The sequence below is a fragment of the Falco cherrug genome, chromosome 1, assembly GCF_023634085.1.
Source record: "Falco cherrug isolate bFalChe1 chromosome 1, bFalChe1.pri, whole genome shotgun sequence".
Taxonomy (NCBI): Eukaryota; Metazoa; Chordata; class Aves; order Falconiformes; family Falconidae; genus Falco; species Falco cherrug.
The window spans coordinates 99,144,958-99,158,454 of NC_073697.1; the positions used below are offsets into that span (position 1 = coordinate 99,144,958).

Below are 13,497 nucleotides of genomic sequence, written 5' to 3' on the forward strand. Positions count from 1 at the left end.
CAGGCGTCCCATGAAGGAGATGTGGCTGTCATAATTGCAGAGCCATTCTCTACTACCTTTCAAAGGTCACGGAGATCACAGGGGAAGGCCCCTGATGACTGAAAAAGGGCAAAATACTGCACTTCTCTGCAAAAATGCAAGAAGACAGACCTGGGAAAACCCCAGAGCAGTTGGCCTCACTTCAGTGCCTGATAAAATTACGGAACATATTGTTATGGAAGCTCTTTCCAGGCACATGGAGGACAAGATGGTGACTGAAAAAGCCAGTTTGGATTTACCAAGGATAAATCATGGTTGACCAATCTCAGTACCTTTTCTGATGAAGCAACTTGCTCCATGAATGAGGTGAGCTATGGATGTCATCCACCTTGAGTTCAGTGAAGCGTTTGATACTTCAGCATCCTTGCGGACAAGCTGCTAAAATATAGACTAGAGAGCTGGACCATAAGATGGTAGAAAACTGGCTAAACTGGCTCAGAGTCTGCAGTTACCTCAGAGTGGTGGTTAATGGCTCAAAGCGGCAGCTGGGCACAAGTGGAGTTCCTCCAGAGTCAATACGAGGTCTGATACCATTCAATATCATTATAAACAACCCAGACGAGAGGACCAAATGCACTCTCAGTGAAGCCTGCGGTTGACAACACACTGGGAGGGGTAGCAGATAGGCCCGGAGGAAGGGCCATGGGACACAGCCACTGTGGCAGGCTGCAAGCCTGGGCCCCCAAGAACTGCATTAGGTTGAATGAAGATAAAATGTAAGTCCTACATGTGGGATAGAGTGGTACTGAGCAGCAGTACAGGCTGCATATGGTCTGACTGGCTGCAGCGTAGCTCTGCTGGAAAAGAGATGAGGCTGCTGACAGACAGCGAACCACGCGCGAGTAAACAGCTGAGGCTGCACCTGGAGCACGTGTACAGCTGGCAGATCAAGGAACGCAATTATTCCACCATACTTGGCACTTGTTAGACCACACCTGGAATAATGTGTCCAGTTTTGGTTGGAGAAGGTCCAGCAAAAGGCCATCAAGATGATAAAAGGGTTGGAGAACTTGACATATGAAAAAGGTCAAAAGAATTCCATTCATTCAGCCCAGAGAAGTGAAGGCTTGAGGAGATCCAATCAGCCTTACAGGCAGCTGCAGAGAAGACAAGAGGTTGTCTTTTCATGAGGGTGCATGATGACCAGACAGGAAGAAACATGCACAAGGATACCTCAGAGAAAATTCTGTCCAGATCCATGGAAACAGTTCTTCACCCTAAGAGCAATAAAACAGTGGAACAGGTTGCCCTGAGAAGTGGTGGAACATCCCCCACTGGAAATGTTCAAGATTTGGCTTGACAAGGCCCTGGATAACAACGATGCTAAGGATGTGCTTCCAATGGAAAGCTGGATCAGATGACGTCCAGAAATCCCTCTCAGCCTAGACTTCTCTATCGTTCTTTGATTCTAAGTTCCATCCTCCAAATCAAGGTAAAAACAATTTGCAAAAGCTAGACTTGCCATGTTGCAACTTCAGCAAGCTGTTGTCACATTCCTGAAATGGTTCAATGCACATAGCCCATTAGACATGCAACTGGTTTATGACTAAGCATCCCACTAAATAAAATTCTATTTGTATTAAAGCTGGACTTGTTGGACTAGCAGACTAAGCAGCTGTATAGAAGGAAAACTCAGTAGGGTAGAAAGGTCCAACGCTCTGCAGAGCTTCAATCCTCATTCACTGCCAATGGGAAGGACCACATTAAGCATCATAAAAGTGACAGGGTCAGGAGTGAGACCGAGTAAGAAAGTTCTGAATATTAAACTCAGCTTCAGCAACAACCAAATTGTAAAGGCAGGAAAAAGAAAATCTGAGTGAACACAACTGCCGCTATCTGGTGTCTGCCCCTTGCTGGTGCTGGCCGGCTTCACCCACGTACTGGGCTGCAAACAACTGTCCAACTCCATCCAGCTGCTGGGTGTGCTGCGGGGCAGGGAGAGCACTGGTGCTGGCTCAGTCACACTATTGATACAGCTGTCACAATGAGCTGAAAAAACATACCCTCGGATTTCAAAAGTTTTCTGCAAGTCTTGCTTCCACAGGACACTTACAAGAACTTTGCAGTGAAAGTGGTGGATTTCAAGTTTCCTTGGAAGATTCTGCTCTCGATTTTACCTTTCACTGGAGTGATAATGTTTTCTTAGCAGCAACAGCGCATTACTGTGTTGGGTATCATACTGCTAAACTTCTTTCTACACCTAACGGAACAGCTAATCTCTGCTCTGATTTTCCTCATCTATAGCCTTGGATGTACAAGATGTGTGTTTAAGAATGCCAGAAATTACTCATCCGCATGAAAAATGTTTCTGATAGCCCCAAAGCAAGGTCTAACCCTAACTGAACCAGACATGCCAGTAAAGGCAAAGACAGACACACTGGAATACTGGCTGGCCAAAAACGCAGACTTTATGGAACTACAAAAAACAGTTGCCTGAGCAAACAAAAAAGGTTATGACAATGCATTCACTTTGTCCTGCCTTCTGTTCCTACAGAACTAAACCTCTCCTGAAGAAGACCTTTCTCCCCAATCAGATTGCCCCAAATTACTGGCTTTTATACAACATTTTTTATTTAGTGCTTGGCTCTAATCTGAATCTTTCAGTGCCCTCAGATGAGGAATCTGTGGGATATCATGCACGTAGTGATGCTTGAAGTAGAAATAAAGTAGGAACTTGTGGCAAGTTACCAGTTTCCCACTCAAAAAACATTAGAAAACAAGTGAAGGATGTTAAGTGAGACCCACTTTCACTATAGCAGTACAGGTCAGAACAAAGCTTGATTCTTCCACTCAGAAGTGACAACTAATCAAAAGGAAAAAAAAAACCCAAAACCAACCAAACATAAAAAACAAAACCCACACAAACCACAGAGTACTAGCTCATATTCGGTGAGAAACATGGAAAATTTCTGTCAGAGTAATGATGAGCTCAGCTCATTACATACACTGCCCCGCACCAAGACAGCCTAGAAACTGGCCCAGCCCTGTGCAATAAAGTCTGTGCTTTGTCCCAGCATGAACTACAGATTTGGTAGCTCTATGACATGGAACAATTACCCATGCACTCGTTAATGCCACTGAAAAACACCTAACTGCCATTACTTTAAAAAACAAAAAATCTCCACTTCTTTCATGTGAGAAGAAATTCAACTGGGCCACAGAACAGAGCCCAGGGCAAAAACGTGGCACTGGGTAGGGAGGAAAAAGTAGCAATCCGGAGGAGTTTCCATCAGCACAAAGTAAGCCTTTTTAGAGCAAAGGCAAGATACCTGGCTAACACCCTCAGCGAGAACAGTGACTGGACTAATTGTATAAAGTATTTTAATATATAAGCTCTACTGGAATAATCAACATGACACCCTGACTCAGAAGGCTGCAAAATAGCAAAGATAGCATTAGCAGCACTCATTTTTTGCATTTCCTCTTGAAATTTTTCCTTCTTACCTATTAAAAGAGAAACTGCTTCTTAAGGACTACAAAAATGCCTTTGCACTTATCCTCCAGGATAGACTTGAGTCATCTCAGCTGACACAGACTTCCCACCGATGGCTGCCACTGCTATGATTCTGACCTTCAACAAAGATGCGGCTACTAGCACAACTGCGTCCCCGCAAGGCTGCATTTGTTCCTCCTACTTACAAATACAGTGGAACGGAGAACTTAACTTTTCCATCTCCGTCCACTCTTCTGTACCGGCAGAGCAACCCGTTGCCAAAAAAAGTGATTAAAGGTTCTTGACTGCAATATTCCAATCCAGCGTTACTAAGACCCCACCAGCAAGAAGAGGCTCAGGCTGTAGCTTCTCTCTATCGGTGCTTTTTGAAGAAGGCATCAGAATGTGCCATCACAGATGAGAAACCCAAAATCATATAAATGGGAAAAAAATTACGTCTTTCAAGAGCTAAAGATCAGGTTTTTTTAAAAAAGCAGGTAGGAGTTGCTACTGTCTCTGCAGCCTGGTAAAATATGAGGGTTTATGCTGGCTGCAGCTGGGAGGTAGCAGGCTTTTTAGAAGAGGTGAAAGCCGGCAGCGAGTCCTCACCACCCCGTGCCCATCCAGACCGGCTCTGCTGGGCAGGGAGGAATGTCTGGCAGAAGTACAAAACTCCATTAAAACACAGTTTCTTTTTGCTTTCAGACTTCTTTTGTTGTTGTTGTTGTTGTTTTGAAGAAGAGCATCCTGCCAAAAACCAGATCACCACACAATGTAACATGACAGGACCAGAGCGCTTCGGCAGTGTGCTTTTCCTGGCTCACAGCTGTGACTGTGCGGTCCAACCCAGCGGTTAGCATTGAGCCCACAAGTGGCTTCCACCGCACTTTCTCCATAGCAGGAGCACCAAGCATTCCTGAAATCCTCTCGCAGTCCACTTTACTCCAGGAAGTATGCCAAACAGGATGATGAGAAACCCAGCCTATGCTGCAATTAAATGTAAAAACAGAGATACGCTGCTGAACGCATCCACCGTGCGGAAAAGGCCAGTACAATTCCACAAGGCAGGCAGGCCAGTCCGACACACAGCCCTCCAGATCCTGTGAAAAGGAGCAGTAAACTCTGAGAGCAGCCAGGATAGGTTTTGTGAACTCGGGAAGCAGACCTCGCCACTGACCTCGCTGACCAGCACACTCATCACCTGAAGCGAGCAGCAGCATCATTCCCTTACTCCTTTGACACAGGGATACCTGGCCCGTCACACAGAGCATGTGAAACGCTTGGGAGCCATTCAGCTGCACCACAGCGCAGCTTCAAATCCCTTGGGAGAGGAAGAAAACTGCCAGGCAGTGACAGAAAGCGATGCCTGGCATGGCAGCATGCTCCCAGACACCCTCCTGCTAGGACTGCCCCAAGTCAGAGAGACGCTGCTACAAACACCCGCAGCACATGCACGTAACAGATGTGTTCAGAACTGTCAACGCAGCACATCTGCACCAGATTTACTGCACAGGCAGGGGCGGAGCACACTGCCCACACTATGCCGCTGAGCCACCCCCTGCAACAAAAAGCAACTGGACACTAATTATTCCAAACACTTTGCAAGGGAAGCTCCTCGTCCATTCAAACAGAAAGCTGGCCTCTCCTTCCTTCAAAGAGTCTCAAAAGCAGAAGTCCATGATAAGATGTGCATACCCAAGATAATCTGAGGGCAGATTTCTTCTCTCAAGAATTTAAGTGCTTTGATTACACCGAATTCTCCTACCACAGTACCACACTATTGACAGAGCAAAGGGGAACAAAGTCATGTTTATAGTTGTGTTCTTAAATGGGTGACGGATGCTGGTAAAAGATGCAGGCACAATGCCACTAAGGACGGGGGAAACTGGAGAGAAAATTAGGAGTAAAACGATACCTTCATAGATTACTTTGGCAGAAGATGGCTGCCAGTAGCTATATAGTAAAACAAGAGTTCTGGCCATATATAGAACAAGACAGGCCCCAAAAATGCACTGATGACCGGAATTTTAGACATAATCATAACTGGCTGGGGAAAATGGGATTACCTTACATCTCATGAACAACTACAGTTGTCCCATAGCACTCAAGTGGGGACTTGGAACTGCAAGTACCAGGCCAGTGCCACACCATCTCACTAGCTCAAGTTAAATACGTCATAATGGAGTTACAAATACTTTGCGAGTAAGTTTTCTAGCAGAAAATATGAGTAGGAAGTATGAAGACACCCTGACAAACATTCTACAACATAATGGGGTCTATCTGTTCAACCCCAGGGAGTGTTTGGGACACAAGAAGAATGAATATAACTATCCAGCAGCCAAAAAACCCCACTTGATTTAAACTGTTCACGTAAGGAACCCTAAAAGGAATTTCGATTTGCATTCCCTTGGCAAAAGCACATATGATGCACGCTTAGAAAAGGAATGAATTTGGCTGGGATGAAAATTCCAAGAGTGTTAAGAGGGAATCAAAATACAACACACACATGTGTGTGCAGCAGAGAAGGTAGTATTTCAGTTTACAAAAGCACACAACTCTGTAAAGATCTCTGAGCTACTCGCTTCCATTTTAGTAAGGAAGCTTAGCAAGTAAATTGACAGATCTCATGCTGACGCAAAATTTCACCATACTGTACATCTCCAGACCAATAGTAACTCTTATTTGTATGTGCAGACTCATTTGTGACCAATTTCCAAACCCAGTACAGTTCATTTTCTGACGCATAATCTGGTCTGGACCCTGGCTTTCCAGGAAGTTCTTGATGTCACCTGGAGATTAAGAGCCGACATCCTTCTCCAGAGGCCTCTAGGACCACTGGCAAGAGAAGATACTATTCTGTGTATTTTGCAATAATTGCTAACAAGCATAGCTGGTTTGCTTGGATTCAGAGTTGCGGGAAACTGTGCTAGATGAATGGAGAAGGTTATGGAAGAAGAGAAAGGCAAGTTAAAAACACAGATTCTTTATTTAAAACTCAGAGGATGCCTTGGAGATAAACAAAGTAACCTCAACAGATGCCATGCATCAAAAAAAGCACGCAACAGGACTTGCATGAATGACCACATGACAGATATCATCAACCCCAAATTGTGCAAAGCGTGTGACATGGTCCCACACAACATCCCTGTCTGTAAAATGGAGAGACACGGATTCGAGGGCTGGACCACTTGGTGGAAAAGGAATGCGCTGGGTGGTCACGCTCAAGGAGTTGTGGTCAACGGCTCGACGTCCGGGTGGAGATCAGGGACATCAGGGGTCCATACGGGGACCAGTATTACTGAACATCGTTCCTGGGGACACGGACAGTGGGACTGAGCACATCCCCAGCAGGTTCCGGGTGACACCAAGCTCAATGGGGTGGCTGACACTCCACAGGGACCTGGACAGGATGGAGACATGGGCCCCTGCAAACCTCATCCAGTCCAACGAGGCCAAGTGCAAGGTCCTGCACCTGGGTCAGGGCGGTCTTGGGAACATGGACACGGGCTGGCGAGGAGCGCGCTGAGAGCAGCCCCGCAGAGAAGGACCTGCTGGTACTGCAGGATGAGAAGCTCAACACGGCCCAGCAACGTGCGCTCACAGCCCAGAAAGCCACCCCAGCCCTGGGCTGCATCCCCAGCAGCGTGGCCAGCAGGGCGAGGGAGGAGGCTCTGCCCCTCTGCTGGGACCCCCCCCAGCGCCGCCTCCAGCTCGGGGGTCACCAGCAGAAGGACACGGACCTGTTGGAGCGAGTCCAGAGGAGACCACGGAGATGGTCAGGGGCTGGAGCCCCCCTGCTGTGGGGACAGGCTGGGAGAGCTGGGGCTGTTCAGCTGGAGGAGAGAAGGATCGGGGAGACCTTACGGCACCTCCCAGTGCCTGACGGGCTGGCAGGAAAGCCGGGAGGGACTCTTTATCGGGGCCTGTAGTGACAGGATGGCGGGTAACAGTTTTTAAACTGGAAGAGGGAAGGTTTAGATTAGAAATTCTTTACTGTGAAGGTGCTGAGACACTGGCACAGGCTGTGGGTGCCCCATCCCTGGCTGGGCTCAAGGCCAGGCTGGACGGGGCTGGGAGCAGCCTGGGCTGGTGGAAGGTGTCCCTGCCCGTGGCGGGGGCTTGAACTGGGTTGTCTTTAAGGTCCCTTCCAACCCAAACCATTCTGTGATTCCATGCCTGGACAAAAATCAGCTCCCTTAACCTAGACAAGTTATACCAGGAAATGAAGGAAACCCATTTGAGTTTCATTTCAGCCTACTGTAGCTCTTGCCAGCAGACTTCTGAGCAATACAGACAGCTGACATGGGGAGCCTGGTGGGGGCAAAACCTTAAAGGAAAAAACTTTGGTATATTCTTATCCATTTGTGATCTGCACTTTTTCTTGGTGAAATCTTGCATTATCCAGCGATCCTATCTTCCATGACTTCTGCTTTTGGTGGTATGTGCCAACAGAGTTAAACATTGAAGTTGGCTCGAAGAACTGCATCTTCTCCAGACATGTAGAGTAAGGCAGGTTAATTCCCACAAAGGCAAAGAACTTGTGGCATATACACATGACGATTTGATCTAAAGATGGTAAGAATTCTTTAGCAGGTACAGTTGTTTTGATTCGGGAGAGGCTTTCAGCTATCTATGGACTAGAAAGGTGACCGGCAGAAAAGGGCGTGCTGTTTGACTCGTTAACCCTTCATCACACTTACTGCAGTAGTTCAACAGTTCGTACAAGGATAGCAACTTCAAGGCTGCATTTTAGCAGCGAAGAGGTTGCTCCAGCGAAATACTCTGTGTATGTCTGACTTTGCACTAGCGGAAAGGCTGTTACAGAAACTCTCATTTTGATCATGGCCCTGTCTCCAAAGCCAGAACACAGCCATAATCTTCCTCTAAAACTGAATGTAGGGGATTGTTCATGCCACAAAGCACCTCGATGTTTCAGTCTGCACAATCCCTCCTTTCCTTCCCTCTCCTTTTCCAGCCTGTCCATGTGATGAGAGAGGCTAAAGCTAGACTTGTTCTTTCGCGCAGTCCTGGCTTTGCTACAGCAAACCTGCTGGTTAGTTCCATCTTGTTTCAGTCAAAAAAAATCAGTGAAACTCCAACATTATTCCATTATTCATCTGCACATTCTAACTGCCTGCCCAGAAGCAAAACCCTTCTGTGTACCGATCTGTATTCTGGTCAAAGCACTTGGAAGGCTTTTCCAGCACCGCAGCCCCCCTGACTGCGCGTTTCACACCCAAGACCAGTGACACGACCTGCTACCCGAGTTCCAAGCGCATCCGTCCTGGCAGCAAGGCAAACGTAATTACGGGTCCCGATGCAACAGCTGAGCTGAGGTAAGCTTGCCCACCCAAGAGGGGCAGGGAAATGTTCTCGCACAGGCTGAAGGAAGACTACAAAATGAAGTTCAGTAAGTATCATGCTTGAAAAGTTAGGTACGCAGCAACTGCCAAAATGGGTTAGACTACCCAGCCCACGGTAGCAGCTCCTAGAACACCACACGGAGTTGTGATCTGTATGCTCACCTCTGCTCATGCTGTATAAGAACAAACAGATTACATGAAGGCGGCAGGTACTGAAAAGACGCATCGATGCTGGGTTTCCTTTAGAGAAGTAGCAGAGGGAACACAAACTTACCGCTGCCCTTGCCCCATGAAGTCCCTTATTTCCAAGGGAACAACCTATTACTTTCACAAGTTTACATCTCTGTTCACTGTTTCTAGCTGGGGTGAAAGGAGAGAGGCTGAGTTTGCTGGTTGTTTTCTGAAAAAAAGGTAATACCAGGTGATCCAGCAATATTCCAGCTAAGGATAAACTAGTTACCTGCAGATACCTCCTACATCCGATTCTTCTAATTTGGGGTGATATGCTGCACTGAGGGGTTCCCACTGCATACACAGGCACATCCAAGTTATTTTCTTCATGTTTGTTGTAAAATACCCTGTTACTTGTGTAACTCCTGACGTTATTCATCAATATTCAACAGCCACTGCAACTGCCATCCCACTCCCCAGGCCCAGATGTTAATAAAGCCTGAAGAAACCTCCAGCAGATTGAGCGCTGACACAGGTGGATTGCAGTGATTGCACCATTGAGAAAAAAAGTGAGAAAGGAGATGGTAAAATCTGTAAAAGTGGGTGAACACTGCTAGTCACGATGCTCTGTACTAAAGTGCCTCACCTGTTTACTGTAGTGACAATGGGACACTTGTCCCTGTGCTTTGTTTGACCCCTCCTAACACCTCACTTCTCTCCCTCCAGCTACGGTTTCACGAAAGACTCTCATGAAGGGTTTTGTCAGTGTTTAGCAAAGCCTGGCTGTTCAGACACCCCAAAGCAGCCAGTGTCCACAAAAAATGCAGCCCAGGCAAGGGCTGTAGGGCATCCCAGCTGTCCCTGCCAAGGGGTTGTGCCCTGTGCTGTCCCCGAGGGCGCTGCCAGAGGGAGGGAAGGGGGACACAGGACACACACAGAGAAAGGACACCCTATAACTAAGAACAATTTTGTCCTTAAAAAGAGGGGTGGGGAACTAATGCCAGTGGATTGTTACAGGAATAATGCAATGTCCTCACCAAAGAACTAATCAAACCTCCTTTGTCCTATATACAAACGCCAAACCGAAACTGCACATTTCTGCCAGAAACCATTTTCCATGTGCAAGACACTTTATCCATACAGAGAGGTACAAGCCACAGAGGGGAAAAAAAACAGTTGAGAATGCAGAAAGCAACGAGGCTTAAAACACACAACACTCCATCCCATCCCCCTCCCCTCATGCCAACCTCTCATCTATAATCCAACACAAGAGAGACAACAGGCAAACAGCAAGAGGTCATCTTCAAAGGGCTGGTTGCCAAGGGAGGCCAGCAGGCATGTCCCCATCAAAGTCCAGCAGCTGTGAGAGAGCCACAGAGGTGCAGCTTCCCCTGGGGCTGCAATGAAATTCAGAGATGGAGGACAGTGCCGGAGCTGCTCTAGTCAGCGATATAAAATGGGAAGCTTTGCACTTGGCAATACAGAAAGTATAAGAGAGCAAGGTTATGGTATTTTAATCCTTCTCTCCGCCCAGTTTTGCACTCCAGACACTTGAACCACCATTTAAACTCGTCAGGATACACACAGCAGAATCACTGCTGCAGGAGGCAAAGGCAGCACCGAGAATCAACTTTCTGCTCAGTTCAGAATTCGAACTCTGGCTCAGGGACGACATGCAGGACGGAGATGGACAAGGCACCGCGGATAACATGCAGCCTCCTGGAGTTTCATTGCTTCTCACAGAAAATACAAATACATCTTCACAGTCAGAGCCTGTAAGACTGTCCCACAAAAAATCTGCCTGCAAATATTACCCGGCAAAGCATGTCTCATTTTTCCTGGAGAAAGTATGAGATAATAACACAGACTCCTAGCTACCTGCAACATTTGCATTAAAAAATTAGAAGCCAACGTACCAACAACCACAGATTCGGGTTCTCAGCATTTCAGAACTTTAGCTCTTTGTATTAAACATACACATGATGATCACCTGTACAAATTAAAACTCCTAGTCCTCAAATACAGGAAAAGAAGCTGCAAATGCAAGCAGTGAAATCTACCAGATTAAGTAAAATTGGAAAACAAAGAGGAATTCAAAATCGCTCTATTATAAACAAAAACTTTAATGTTAAAACTCTGACTTCTGTGGTTCCCAGAAGCTAGGAGCTACTCTGTTTTAGAAAACTGATTGTCAACTTCCCCTAGTAAGTGGCCTAATTAGTTGACAGAGCTTCGAAATACAGTCGTTGAATTATCAGGTAGTGGTAGGACAGAAATAATTTCATTATATTTACCTCCCACCTCATGCCTAGAATCTTCCCCAAAACACAGGCAGAAGGGAAGCAGCTGGCACTTGCCAAGGACAGGACAAACAGCCGCACGGCTTTAGCACGCATTCTGGAGTGTGACGTCTCCGTCAGAGTCAGCAGGTGATGGCAGCACGAGTGAAAACTCAAATGGCACAGTTACATGGTCTGAACGAATCCTCAGGGTGGCAACACCGAGGTCGACAGGAAGGAAGGCTGAATATTGAGAAAGTTCTGGATGACCACCTTGACTGAAAGCCAGTCTGAAAGCAAGAGGCACATCAGCGATAATGATATCAGACTTGCATTCGTGTTAGCATGAGAAGTTTTTCAAGGCTGACACACAGTAGTTCATACCCTAAAGGTGTACCCTATTCCTTAGGTCAGCATGTGAACTAAGCTTTGAATATTTACATAAAGACTGTTTCAAGATTCTATAAACCATATGATCTCTGGCTAACAGAAGCTCCTTCAGCCTGTGCCTCAAAAGATGCCCTTGAAAGTTTTTGACTAGGACAAAAATACTGATGCCATCCACCATGGCAAGGCACGTTAAACAGCCTAAAACAGAATACCGAGCCTGTGCTTTCAAAGTGACGTGCGAAAGTTGATTAAAGAAATGAATGCCTGTTGTCAGCAGACTTAAATTCAGCATGTGTCTGCACCATCACCAGAGCGTTGTCAGAGACTGAAACCAAGGACATGTTGAAAACCCTGCATAACGGATGTTTATCCAGAGTTTTCTATCTCTCAGAGCGTAAAGAGTTTGTACCTGCGCACACAGCAGACCTGACGCCACCTACCCCACAGATGCCATGCCCAAAGGTGGGGCTGTGGGGCATCCCTGCATCCCTGCCACCGCATCTTCAACGTGCTGAGCACCCCAGGAGACCTTCCTTAAGAACTGAAGCACTGTACACCAGCTTGGCTTCCTTCTCTTGAGCACTCCTAGCATGACTTACTCTCTGGGAAAAAAACCCACCACCGCCACCTCTTTGAGATGGTGCTTGGGAGACAGGCTCGCAGCTTGGAGGCGGGAGCGATGATTCCTTGGGTCCCCATGCAAGCAGCACCTCCTGGACACACAAGCCCAGGGGAGGTCAGGTTCTTGCACCTGCTGCTCTCACCACCCGGACCAGACTTGCCAGCACCCGACCTTCTCCTCCGTGTTCTCTCTTAGCTGCTCCCCCTGTGTTGTGGTATTTCTAAGGAATCTTATTTATTACTCTGTCTTGATATGGGACTCCTGTGCTGCATACTCTGTCTACTCTGTCCTCTCTCCTCTGCCACCAGCCCCTCGTTCGGACCCAGCCTACTGCACAGCTCTTCACAGATCCCTGGTACGACACAAGAGGAAGAAAAATACTGAAATCAGCTATGGGTATTACGGGTCTTAACCACACATTTTCCTTCATTACTCTGCTACAGACTTGGACTGTTTTGGACACCTCCCCTTTCTTCTTACTTTTTAATGCATCTCTCTGAAGATTAACCTGTAAGTTTTCTAGTCTTCAATATATCTATATCCATAAATAGATGACTTGAGGATAACTATCATATTCTCATCTTGAATTTTATCACAAATTACAAAGCACCTTCCCGCTCTCTACATTTAACTTCAGCTTACATTGCAGCAACCAAAAAAAGCTCAAAAAACCACCCGTGACATCTTTCGCAGCCTGAAGACAGAAAGTTCCATCTTAAATAATATTTCAGAGTTTACATTTTGGTCAGATTTCTGTTTACATTGTATAAGCCATCCTGGAGCAATACACAGACAGGTAAAGTTTACAGAAGTTGGGCTTCCAACTCCAGCAGCCACACACCTTCTCATATCCCACCTTCACCACTTTGTCCTCCAAACTGTCTCTAACTCTCACCTCCAAGGCCCATCACTTGACGTCTTTTTCCATTTGACAACCTAGTACACTTCAACGGGTTTGCTTCCAATTTACAGCTTCTGTCCATGTGAAAACACTTGAAGGTTAGGAAAATTATAGAAGGGAAGGAGCCAACGGATGCCCAAAGCACCTCCAAAAGACAAAAAGTCTCCAGATACGGCCTCCTGCTTGTTTCCAGACTGTCCCCTCTTCCTTCAACATCAAGTCCTCAAGAAACTGCCTCGACCGCATCCTTCATGCTCTGCCCCTGCTTCACACTCGCATCTACCACACCAAGCCCAAAC

The 13,497-nt window shown here is 46.7% G+C and overlaps 1 protein-coding gene across 2 annotated transcripts in view; it reads right to left on the reverse strand.

Annotated features, from left to right (window-relative positions):
- ZNRF3 (zinc and ring finger 3) overlaps positions 1-13,497 on the reverse strand; it is a 96,197-nt gene that overhangs the window by 48,455 nt on the left and 34,245 nt on the right. The gene's annotated exons all lie outside the window — the stretch shown is intronic.